Genomic DNA, 13,035 nt, shown 5'->3' on the forward strand with positions numbered 1-13,035 from the left:
ACCCCGACCAGTAGAATTCCTGGAATCCGACACGTACAGTTCCTGGAATCCGACGCGTACAGTTCCTGGAATCCGACGCGTACAGTTCCTGGAATCCGACGCGTACAGTTCCTGGAATCCGACGCGTACAGTTCATGGAACACGACCAGTACAATTCCTGGTATTCAACCAGTACGATTCCCGGACCCCGACCAGTACAATTCCTGGAATCCGACACGTACAGTTCATGGAATACGACCAGTACAATTCCCGGGCTCCGACACGTACGATTCATGGAATCCGACCCGTAGAGTTCCTGGAATACGACCCGTACAGTTCCTGGAATCCGACGCGTACAGTTCATGGAACACGACCAGTACAATTCCTGGTATTCAACCAGTACGATTCCCGGACCCCGACCAGTACAATTCCTGGAATCCGACACGTACAGTTCATGGAATACGACCAGTACAATTCCCGGGCTCCGACACGTACGATTCATGGAATCCGACCCGTACAGTTCCCGGAATCCGACGCGTACATTTCCCGGAATCCGACGCGTACAGTTCACGGAATACGACCAGTACAGTTCACGGAACACGACCAGTACAATTCCTGGTATTCAACCAGTACAATTCCTGGTATTCGACCGGTACAATTCCCGGACCCCGACCAGTACAATTCATGGAATACGACCCGTACAGTTCCTGGAATCCGACCAGTACAATTCCTGGTATTCAACCAGTACGATTCCCGGACCCCGACCAGTACAATTCCTGGAATCCGACATGTACAGTTCATGGAATACGACCAGTACAATTCCTGGAATCCGACACATACAGTTCATGGAATCCGACCCGTACAGTTCCTGGAATCCGACGCGTACAGTTCCTGGAATCCGACCCGTACAGTTCCTGGAATCCGACGCGTACAATTCCTGGAATCCGACGCGTACAGTTCACGGAACACGACCAGCGCAATTCCCGGTATTCGACCAGCACAATTCCCGGACCCCGACCGGTACAATTCACGGAATTACGACCCGTACAGTTCCCGGAATGCGACGCGTACGATTCACGGAATACGACCCCGCCGTTCCCGAAAACCGACGCGCACGGTTCACGGAACACGACAAGTACAATTCCCGGACTCCGACCGGCGCGGTTCACGGAATACGACCCGTGCGCGATTCCTGGAATTCGACCGGGCTCACACGCGACACCTGGTGTCCGCTCGCCCGAACCGCACCCGCGTTTTTAAAACGGCCCTTAAAAAATACTTAAACAAAAAACCTTTTCAAACGAAACGCGTCGCCGGCGCCTACGAATTTCGCACTATCCGCGGCGATTTTTCCCGTTTCGATTAGCCGACATTTTCACCGGAACCCGGAATCGCGACCTCGCTCCAAACCCGGTTCCAACTGGCGCGCGGGAGTTATGCCCCCGCCATTCAAAGTCAATGGAGCGCGCGTTAGCACAGTGGCTAACTTCCAAGTCGAATTCCAGCTTCCCATAGACCGCCATTCATAAGGCTTCCGCGAAACCGACGTCATTTCCGACTTCGGGGCGTCGGGGTCAGCCCGGCGCCTAACCCTAATTATGCCCCGATAGCATCCCGTTAGAACCCCGCGATTTGGAATCCACATTAGCGGCGGCACATTTCCTGGAATTTGACAAATTTGGAACTAAACATTTAAAACTCCTAAAAACGGCAAAAATGCATCACTCTCTTCTGAAATGTATCTAAGGCTAATTTTCGTGTCATAAAAATGCTTTTTTGGAGCAAAAAAATGCAATTTAAAAATTCAAAAAACTGCAGTTGACCTACTTGGCCACATGATGGCGCCAAGAGACCGTATAATAATTTTAGCACACAAAATTTGACTTTTCTAACTGAGGGCACAAAATTTGGAATTGGGGTCCGCTTCCTGGAACTTGACCAAAAGTCCTACATATTGACACAAGATGCTGCCGGCTCAAAAATTCGTTCCAAGTTGGTCTAGAACTTGGAAGGTCAGCCCAATTCCTGGAAAATACAACTTGGTCTATATCTTGGAAGGTCAGCCCAATTCCTGGAAAATTACCTTATCCCCCATTCACTCATTGCCAACATGAAGGTAAAACTCACCCAGTCTCACAAAATTTGACTTTTCTAACTGAGGGCACAAAAGTTGGAATTGGGGTCCGCTTCCTGGAACTTGACCAAAAGTCCTACATATTGACACAAGATGCTGCCGGCTCAAGAATTCTTTCCAAGTTGCTCTAGAACTTGGAAGGTCAGCCCAATTCCTGGAAAATACAACTTGGTCTATATCTTGGAAGGTCAGCCCAATTCCTGGAAAATTACCTTATCCACCATTCACTCATTGCCACCATGAAGGTAAGACTCACCATGTGTCACGCTCCTGGTTCCACACATTCTATTTCTAAAAATCATTCATATTGACAAATTACTGATCATTTTCACCCGCTTTATCAATTCATGACTTGGGCATTTTCAAGTTCAAAACCCTAACTCTATAAAAGCCCTACCTGCTTTTTTGTTTCAAGCTTTGCCACTATGAAGGTAAGACTCATCCTGTTTCATTCTCTTGGTTCAACACATTATATATATATTTTTTAATTTTTTAATGATTAATATTGACAAATTACTGCTCATTTTCACCCGCTTTATCAATTCATGACTTGGGCATTTTCAAGCTAAAACCCTAACTCTATAAAAGCCCTACATGCATTTTCGTTTCAAACTTTGCCACTATGAAGGTAAGACTAATCCTGTTTCACTCTCCTGGTTCCACACATTCTAGTTTATTTTTTATTTTTAATGATTAATATTGACAAATTACTGCTCATTTCCACCTGCTTTATTAATGAATGACTCAGGCATTTTCTAACTAAAACCCTAATTCTGTATGTAACGATTCTGGAAGCCAATGTACTCTTCCAGGATATATACATGTAATATTTCAGGATAGAGACATGTTCGCTTCCAGGATATATACATGTAATATTTCAGGATAGAAACATGTCCTCTTCCACGATACAGACTCAATTTGGCACTCCCCAAAAGGGGTGTGTCTTCATTTTTGAACCATCCTATAAGAAGAGGCGGGGGCCCCTTTAACCGTTTTTCTCATTTCCAACTGTGCCACCATGAAGGTAAGACTCAACCTGTGTTGCTCTCCTGGTTCCGTGCATTGTATTTTTAAAAAAATGATTATTATTGACAAATTAGTGCTCATTTTCACCTGCTTCATCAATTAATGACTTGGGCACTTTTTGCTAAAAGCCTGTCTTTTTTTATGTCGCTATCCTGGAAGCCGATGTACTCTTCCAGGAAATATACATGTTATTACATGTAATATTCCAGGAAAAAGACATTTTTACATGTAGTTTTCCAGGAAGGAGACGTGTTAGTACATGAGGTGTGCCTTCAATCTGGAAGCACCCAATTAAACGACGGGCCCCTCTACCTGTGTTCTCATTTCCAAATTTGCCACCATGAAGTTAAAACTAACCCTGTGTCACTCTGCTGGGTCCACGCATTCTAGTTCTTTCTTTAGTTTTTTGTTTTAATTATTAATATTGACAAATTACTGCTCATTTCCGCCTTCTTTATCAATTAAGGACTTGGGCATTTTCAAGCTAAAAGCCTATCTTTTTTTATGTCACTATTCTGGAAGCCAGTGTAATCTTCCAGGATATATACATGTAGTGTTCCAGGATAGAGACAGAGACATGTCAGTACATGTCCTCTTCCAGGATACAGACTCAATTTGGCACTCCCCAAAAGGGGTGTGTCTTCATTTTTGAACCATCCTATAAGAGGAGGCGGGGGCCCCTCAACCGTTTTTTCTCATTTCCAACTGTGCCACCATGAAGGTAAGACTCAACCTGTGTCGCTCTCCTGGTTCCGTGCATTGTATTTTTAAAAAAATGATTAATATTGACAAATTAGTGCTCATTTTCACCTGCTTCATCAATTAATGACTTGGGCACTTTTTGCTAAAAGCCTATCTTTTTTTATGTCGCTATCCTGGAAGCCGATGTACTCTTCCAGGAAATACACATGTTATTACATGTAATATTCCAGGAAAAAGACATTTTTACATGTAGTTTTCCAGGAAAAATACATTTTTACATGTAGTTTTTCAGGAAGGAGACATGTTACCACACGTACTCTTCCAGGAAATATACATGTTCTTACATGTAATGTTCCAGGAAAGAGGCAATTTAGTACAGGTAGTCTTCCAGGAAAAATACATTTTTACATGTACTCTTCCAGGAAATAGACATTATCAAGCATTGCACTGTCTGTCTTTGCCTGTGATATACTTAACGTATGGAGGTCCAATTCCTGAAAAGTGACCTTACCCATCCAGATTGGCAACAACCTCAATATCCACTACGACGCCACTCAAAGTTTTTCATCTCTTACGGGTAATATGTGGAGCAGCTCTCACCTCAGAGAAGGAATTCAGAAATATGGTAAATCGCTCCCTTCAGACCAGCATGGAGGTCCCATTCCTGGAACTTGACCTCATGAACTTTACTCATGACCATTTGTGAATATTGATCTAGATTAATTTTTATTTTATTTTTTTTAACATCCAAATGGCTTTTTCACCCTAGAGACAATGTCCTCTCTGCAACAAGTCCTATGCCTCCCTGTCCCGCCACGTCAAGGGAGTGCACGGGTACAAGGATGACACAATGAGGCGTCTGTACCTTGCGAAGAAAAACCTCCGCTACAGCGGGAAACTCAGGTGCCCCGTGGAGCATTGCGATTCTAAAGAATTCACGCGACTCGATAAGCACCTCCTTTTGCTCCATGGAGTTGAACCAGTATGTCCACTTTACGCAGCAACTTTGTAAAACACACACTGTAATTTTACTTCATATTCCGTTCAATCTTTGCTTATTATTCTACAGGGAAAGACATTGGCCAAAATTATGGCAAAAGCCAAAAAAGCTGCGATTAAGCGGCAATTGAGGCACATGATAGAAACCGAACAAGGAGAAGCAGAAGCGGTTCAAATTCCCCCAGAACTTCTCGGCACACCACCCCACCGCGAGGAGCTTACCGGGTGCCAGGTGCCACTGACACCAGGGAGGAACCTCTTCATTCCATCCCCCGGGCGAGTGGCGATGGCTCCCACAGAAGCAGCAGGGGATCAAAGTTTAACGTTGACCCATGTGGCCGATGGGTTGGCTTTGGTCAAGGTACAATTGCAAATGCTGCTACAGGAAGTTGAAGGCCTGCAGAACTTGACGCAGACTCTCCTGCATCAAAGAGCTGCTGAAACACCACCTCCAACTCCTGCTACCGATGCACCTGCCGCTCTTGCCGCAGCGCCTGCCCCTGCTGCCACTCCCGTGGCTGCAACTGATGCCACTCCCGCCGCTGCACCTGCCGCTCCACCTGCTGCCACTCCGGCCGCTGAACCTGCTGCCGCTCCCGCCGCTGCACCCGCCTCTCCCGCCGCTGGACCTGCTGCCGCTCCCGCCGCTGCGCCTGCCTCTCCCGCCGCTGCACCTGCTGCCACTCCCGCCGCTGCCCCTGCTGCCACTCCCGCCGCTGCCCCTGCTGCCACTCCCGCCGCTGCCCCTGCTGCCACTCCCGCCGCTGCCCCTGCTGCCACTCCCGCCGCTGCACCTGCTGCCACTCCCGCCGCTGCACCTGCTGCCACGCCCGCCGCTGCACCCGCTGCCACTCCCGCCTCGCCATCTGCAACAATTGACGATGCTCCTCCAACCCCGTCCACATCGACAGCCCTCTCCATGTGGAAGATCCAGCCGTGCACCACCCCACTGTGCCGCACACCAAACCTAGGTGAGTATTAGTGGTGTTTACTTACACAAAGATACCGCTCTCCTGTGAAGATGCTACCTGTAATTTTTACTTTTAGAAAACCTTCTCAGAGCATTTACAGAACACCTGACCGGACCCAGCCAGACCTCCCAAGCACGGCGAAATATAAACCAACGCCGATCGTATGCCAAAAGGTTTATTTTGCACATGTCTGGGGTGGAGGCCGGCTCCGACATCAATAAGGGCCTCCAGTTCCTGCACGACACGAACAGGCTTCATGAGTATGTAGCTCTGCTTTGTTCTCTACAAATCCAAGTCATTGCATTCATTTCTGTATTAACACTGCTTATCCTTTCCATCGTTTGCTCTTCAGTTTTCTCAAGAAACTTCAAGAAACCCTCAAACCCACGAGCCAAAAGCACGTTATTGTTGACGTCGAGGCCTTCCTCAACTTTGTTGCAGTGTCGAATTTACCGAAGGTCAGGGCAACAAAACAACATATAAATTATGCTCTGTCGAGGTTGGCCAGCTGGAAGAAGGGGCTGGGGGCAGCCATCGTCAAACAGAGGCTCGAGTACAAGAGAGCTAAGAAAGGTTAGTTTCTGTACAAACAGGTTACTCTTTCACTTAAAGCCTGATGTCGCTGAGTAATTGGCCCAATTTTTCTACAGACAAACTGGTGAGCTCGAGGAACATGCTCATGTTCGTTAAAAGGGCTCCGAGCGAGGCGAAGGCGGCCATAAATGAGCTGGCCAAAGGGTTGCACAACACCGCCGCTCTTCAATACTGCACAGGGCTGCTGGTGGGAGTGATGGCAATCATGTCGGGGCACCGCAAGTGCGTCTTCATGTCCATCAAGCCAGAGAACATCCTGGAAGCGGAACTGTACAAGGGCACCTTCATCATCAGGGTAAGTGTTAACGACGGAGATTTTCAAGTTGTCATAGAAATCGATTGGCACCGCATAACATTTTCTTCTACATTGGACTTTCACACGCAGGTACCGGATCACAAGACGGCCCAATCCTTTGGGCCGGCTATGGTGACGGTCAACCAGGTCACCATGCACTGTCTGCTGAAGCTGGAGAAATTGAGGCCGCATCTTCGCGGCTTCCACAAAAATCCACAAACCTTCTTTTTTAACACACAAGGCAGCGAGTGTGTTAAAATGGGGGAGTATTTCACGAAGGCGTGGCGTCAAATGGGGCTGCCCGGTAAACCCAACCTCCGGGATATACGGACGGCCATTGCAACATGGGTGTGTGACTTTGATTAATATTGCTACTTCCGTACTCAGAACGGGATTCTTGTCATTGTTGAATATTTTCACCTACTCTCCTACAGGCTGGTCGCAGTCTCGCCGAGCCCGAGACGAAGCGAATCAACAAAAGCATGTGCCACGACCCCAAAACCGCCCAAAAGTTTTACATGCTGGGGTCGGAGGCATCTGCGCAAGAAAGCCACCAAATCCGCATGTCCATCCTGCGCTCTCTGGTCAAATCCTCCAGCAAAACAAAGAGAGGACAATGTAAGTCTTTCACAATCAATCATGATAGACCTTTATTTGCATTAGTCCTTTCATTGCATGTTAATACTTGCTAGCAAAAAAAATGACTCTTTTTCTTTCAAAATCATTAGCAGCAGAAGGCCAGGAGGGCGCAGGCCAGGACAAGGACGAGGACGACGAGGACGACGACGAGGACGACGACGAGGACGATGAGGATGACGAGGACGATGGCAGCGAGGATGACAAGAATGATGACGACGACGAGGATGACGACGACGATGACACCGATGATGACACTGGCGCCTCCGAGGGGGACAAAACCAGTACGGATGAGGAGGGGACAAACGATGATACCAGCACCTCCTATGAGGATGGCGATAGCCAAAATGGGAGCACAACAGACTTGGAAGGCGGAGAAATGGAAACCCAAACAGAGAATAAAGAAAGAGCGACTGCTGAAATTGCCATGGACATTGACACTTAACACAGAGAAATTGCTGTAAATATGTTAATACAACTTCTTGTATATATGTTTAGATTTCTTGTTTGGTTTGTTTATCTGTTTTAAATTAAAAACAAGAAAATCCTGTCTAAATTACTGTAAATATGTTGTTATAACTTAGATTGTTACTGTATATATGTTTATATTTCTTGTTTGGCTTGTTTATCTGTTTAAAATTAAAAACAGAAAATCCTGTGTAAATTACTGTACATATGTTGTTATAACTGAGATTGTTGTTGTATAAAGGTTTATATTTCTTGTTTGGCTTGTTTATCTGTTGCCTTGAGAGCAAAGTTGACCAATCACTAGTTTATTTCTTTAAAAATTGCGCTTGGGATCCGCTCCGCACAGTTCCTGGAACTGGACCTTGGTTGGGGGTCCAATTCCAGGAACTGGGCGGAGGCCGGCCACGGAACCAGCGACCCCGCGAGCCGCAATCCCGGGGGGGGCTAGCTCCGCTTGGGACCCGCTCCGCCCAATTCCTGGAACTGAACCTTGGTTCAGGGTCAGATTCCAGGAATTGGGCGTAGACGGGTGAATGACCCAGCGGACCGGCGAGCCTCAATCCCGGTGTTCTCGGCCCCGCTTCGCGGAGCCTCGCGGGGGCTAGCTCCGCTTGGGACCCGCTCCGCCCAATTCCAGGAACTGGACCTTGGTTGGGGGTCCAGTTCCATGAACTGGGCGTAGACGGGTGAATGACCCAGCGATGCTCCCGGATTCCTGGAAGTTGACCTCGGTACAGGTTGAATTCCTGGAATTGGAACTAGGGTTAGGGTTAGCTTCGCGGGGGCCTTGGTGCGCTTGGGGCCCGCTTCGCGGGCCAGGTTGAGCCCATCGGTAGCATTCCTGGAAGTTGACCTCGCTCCAGGTTGAATTCCTGGAATTCGACCGAAGGGGAGCTGGACCCACCAAACCCGGGACCAACCATGCCGGTGTTCTCGGCCCCGCTCCGCGGGGCCTCGGTGCACTTGGGGCCCGCTGCGCGGGCCAGGTCGAGCCCATCGGTAGCATTCCTGGAAGTTGACCTCGCTCCAGGTTGAATTCCTGGAATTCGACCGAAGGGGAGCTGGACCCACCAAACCCGGGACCAACCATGCCGGTGTTCTCGGCCCCGCTCCGCGGGGCCTCGGTGCGCTTGGGGCCCGCTGCGCGGGCCAGGTCGAGCCCATCGGTAGCATTCCTGGAAGTTGACCTCGCTCCAGGTTGAATTCCTGGAATTCGACCGAAGGGGAGCTGGACCCACCAAACCCGGGACCAACCATGCCGGTGTTCTCGGCCCCGCTCCGCGGGGCCTCGGTGCGCTTGGGGCCCGCTGCGCGGGCCAGGTCGAGCCCATCGGTCGGAATCCTGGAAATGGACCTTGGATGGGGTTGAATTCCTGGAAATCGACTCAAGCCGGGAACCGAACCTCCCTCCCCGGGTGCTACCATGGCGGTACTCGGCCCCGCTCCGCGGGGCCTCGGTGCGCTTGGGGCCCGCTGCGCGGGCCAGGTTTAGCCCATCGGTCGAAATCCTGGAAATGGACCTTGGATGGGGTCGAATTCCTGGAAATCGACTCAAGCCGGGAACCGAACCTCCCTCCCCGGGTGCTACCATGGCGGTGTTCTCGGCCCCGCTCCGCGGGGCCTCGGTGCGCTTGGGGCCCGCTGCGCGGGCCAGGTTTAGCCCATCGGTCGAAATCCTGGAAATCGACCTTGGATGGGGTCGAATTCCTGGAAATCGACTCAAGCCGGGAACCGAACCTCCCTCCCCGGGTGCTACCATGGCGGTACTCGGCCCCGCTTCGCGGGGCCTCGGTGCGCTTGGGGCCCGCTGCGCGGGCCAGGTTTAGCCCATCGGTCGAAATCCTGGAAATCGACCTTGGATGTGGTCGAATTCCTGGAAATCGACTCAAGCCGGTAACCGAACCTCCCTCCCCGGGTGCTACCATGGCGGTGTTCTCGGCCCCGCTTCGCGGGGCCTCGGTGTGCTTGGGGCCCGCTTCGCGGGCCAGGTTTAGCCCATCGGTCGAAATCCTGGAAATCGACCTTGGATGGGGTCGAATTCCTGGAAATCGACTCAAGCCGGGAACCGAACCTCCCTCCCCGGGTGGTACCATGGCGGTGTTCTCGGCCCCGCTTCGCGGGGCCTCGGTGCGCTTGGGGCCCGCTGCGCGGGCCAGGTTTAGCCCATCGGTCGAAATCCTGGAAATGGACGTTGGATGATGTCGAATTCCTGGAAATCGACTAAAGCCGGGAACCGAACCTCCCTCCCCGGGTGGTACCATGGCGGTGTTCTCGGCCCCGCTCCGCGGGGCCTCGGTGCGCTTGGGGCCCGCTTCGCGGGCCAGGTTTAGCCCATCGGTCGAAATCCTGGAAATCGACCTTGGATGATGTCGAATTCCTGGAAATCGACTCAAGCCGGGAACCGAACCTCCCTCCCCGGGTGGTACCATGGCGGTGTTCTCGGCCCCGCTTCGCGGGGCCTCGGTGCGCTTGGGGCCCGCTTCGCGGGCCAGGTTTAGCCCATCGGTCGAAATCCTGGAAATCGACCCTGGATGTGTCGAATTCCTGGAAATCGACTCAAGCCGGAAACCGAACCTCCCTCCCCGGGTGCTACCATGGCGGTGTTCTCGGCCCCGCTTCGCGGGGCCTCTGTGCGCTTTGGGCCCGCTGCGCGGGCCAGGTTTGGCCCATCGGTCGGAATCCTGGAAATGGACCTTGGATGGGGTCGAATTCCTGGAAATCGACTCAAGCCGGGAACGGAACCTCCCTCCCCGGGTGCTACCATGGCGGTGTTCTCGGCCCCGCTCCGCGGGGCCTCGGTGCGCTTGGGGCCCGCTGCGCGGGCCAGGTTTAGCCCATCGGTCGAAATCCTGGAAATCGACCTAGGATTGGGGTCGAATTCCTGGAAATTGACTCAAGCCGGGAACCGAACCTCCCTCCCCGGGTGCTACCATGGCGGTACTCGGCCCCGCTTCGCGGGGCCTCGGTGCGCTTGGGGCCCGCTGCGCGGGCCAGGTTTAGCCCATCGGTCGAAATCCTGGAAATCGACCTTGGATGTGGTCGAATTCCTGGAAATCGACTCAAGCCGGAAACCGAACCTCCCTCCCCGGGTGCTACCATGGCGGTGTTCTCGGCCCCGCTTCGCGGGGCCTCTGTGCGCTTTGGGCCCGCTGCGCGGGCCAGGTTTGTCCCATCGGTCGGAATCCTGGAAATGGACCTTGGATGGGGTCGAATTCCTGGAAATCGACTCAAGCCGGGAACGGAACCTCCCTCCCCGGGTGCTACCATGGCGGTACTCGGCCCCGCTTCGCGGGGCCTCGGTGCGCTTGGGGCCCGCTGCGCGGGCCAGGTTTAGCCCATCGGTCGAAATCCTGGAAATGGACCTTGGATGGGGTCGAATTCCTGGAAATCGACTCAAGCCGGGAACCGAACCTCCCTCCCCGGGTGGCACCATGGCGGTGTTCTCGGCCCCGCTTCGCGGGGCCTCGGTGCGCTAGGGGCCCGCTTCGCGGGCCAGGTTTAGCCCATCGGTCGAAATCCTGGAAATGGACGTTGGATGATGTCGAAATCCTGGAAATCGACTCAAGCCGGAAACCGAACCTCCCTCCCCGGGTGCTACCATGGCGGTGTTCTCGGCCCCGCTCCGCGGGGCCTCGGTGCGCTTGGGGCCCGCTGCGCGGGCCGGGTTTAGCCCATCGGTCGAAATCCTGGAAATGGACCTTGGATGGGGTCGAATTCCTGGAAATCGACTCAAGCCGGAAACCGAACCTCCCTCCCCGGGTGCTACCATGGCGGTGTTCTCGGCCCCGCTCCGCGGGGCCTCGGTGCGCTTGGGGCCCGCTGCGCGGGCCGGGTTTAGCCCATCGGTCGAAATCCTGGAAATGGACCTTGGATGGGGTCGAATTCCTGGAAATCGACTCAAGCCGGGAACCGAACCTCCCTCCCCGGGTGGTACCATGGCGGTGTTCTCGGCCCCGCTCCGCGGGGCCTCGGTGCGCTTGGGGCCCGCTTCGCGGGCCAGGTTTAGCCCATCGGTCGAAATCCTGGAAATCGACCTTGGATGATGTCGAATTCCTGGAAATCGACTCAAGCCGGGAACCGAACCTCCCTCCCCGGGTGGTACCATGGCGGTGTTCTCGGCCCCGCTTCGCGGGGCCTCGGTGCGCTTGGGGCCCGCTTCGCGGGCCAGGTTTAGCCCATCGGTCGAAATCCTGGAAATCGACCCTGGATGTGTCGAATTCCTGGAAATCGACTCAAGCCGGAAACCGAACCTCCCTCCCCGGGTGCTACCATGGCGGTGTTCTCGGCCCCGCTTCGCGGGGCCTCTGTGCGCTTTGGGCCCGCTGCGCGGGCCAGGTTTGGCCCATCGGTCGGAATCCTGGAAATGGACCTTGGATGGGGTCGAATTCCTGGAAATCGACTCAAGCCGGGAACGGAACCTCCCTCCCCGGGTGCTACCATGGCGGTGTTCTCGGCCCCGCTCCGCGGGGCCTCGGTGCGCTTGGGGCCCGCTGCGCGGGCCAGGTTTAGCCCATCGGTCGAAATCCTGGAAATCGACCTAGGATTGGGGTCGAATTCCTGGAAATTGACTCAAGCCGGGAACCGAACCTCCCTCCCCGGGTGCTACCATGGCGGTACTCGGCCCCGCTTCGCGGGGCCTCGGTGCGCTTGGGGCCCGCTGCGCGGGCCAGGTTTAGCCCATCGGTCGAAATCCTGGAAATCGACCTTGGATGTGGTCGAATTCCTGGAAATCGACTCAAGCCGGAAACCGAACCTCCCTCCCCGGGTGCTACCATGGCGGTGTTCTCGGCCCCGCTTCGCGGGGCCTCTGTGCGCTTTGGGCCCGCTGCGCGGGCCAGGTTTGTCCCATCGGTCGGAATCCTGGAAATGGACCTTGGATGGGGTCGAATTCCTGGAAATCGACTCAAGCCGGGAACGGAACCTCCCTCCCCGGGTGCTACCATGGCGGTACTCGGCCCCGCTTCGCGGGGCCTCGGTGCGCTTGGGGCCCGCTGCGCGGGCCAGGTTTAGCCCATCGGTCGAAATCCTGGAAATGGACCTTGGATGGGGTCGAATTCCTGGAAATCGACTCAAGCCGGGAACCGAACCTCCCTCCCCGGGTGGCACCATGGCGGTGTTCTCGGCCCCGCTTCGCGGGGCCTCGGTGCGCTAGGGGCCCGCTTCGCGGGCCAGGTTTAGCCCATCGGTCGAAATCCTGGAAATGGACGTTGGATGATGTCGAAATCCTGGAA

The sequence above is a fragment of the Festucalex cinctus genome, chromosome 9, assembly GCF_051991245.1.
Source record: "Festucalex cinctus isolate MCC-2025b chromosome 9, RoL_Fcin_1.0, whole genome shotgun sequence".
NCBI lineage: Eukaryota > Metazoa > Chordata > Actinopteri > Syngnathiformes > Syngnathidae > Festucalex > Festucalex cinctus.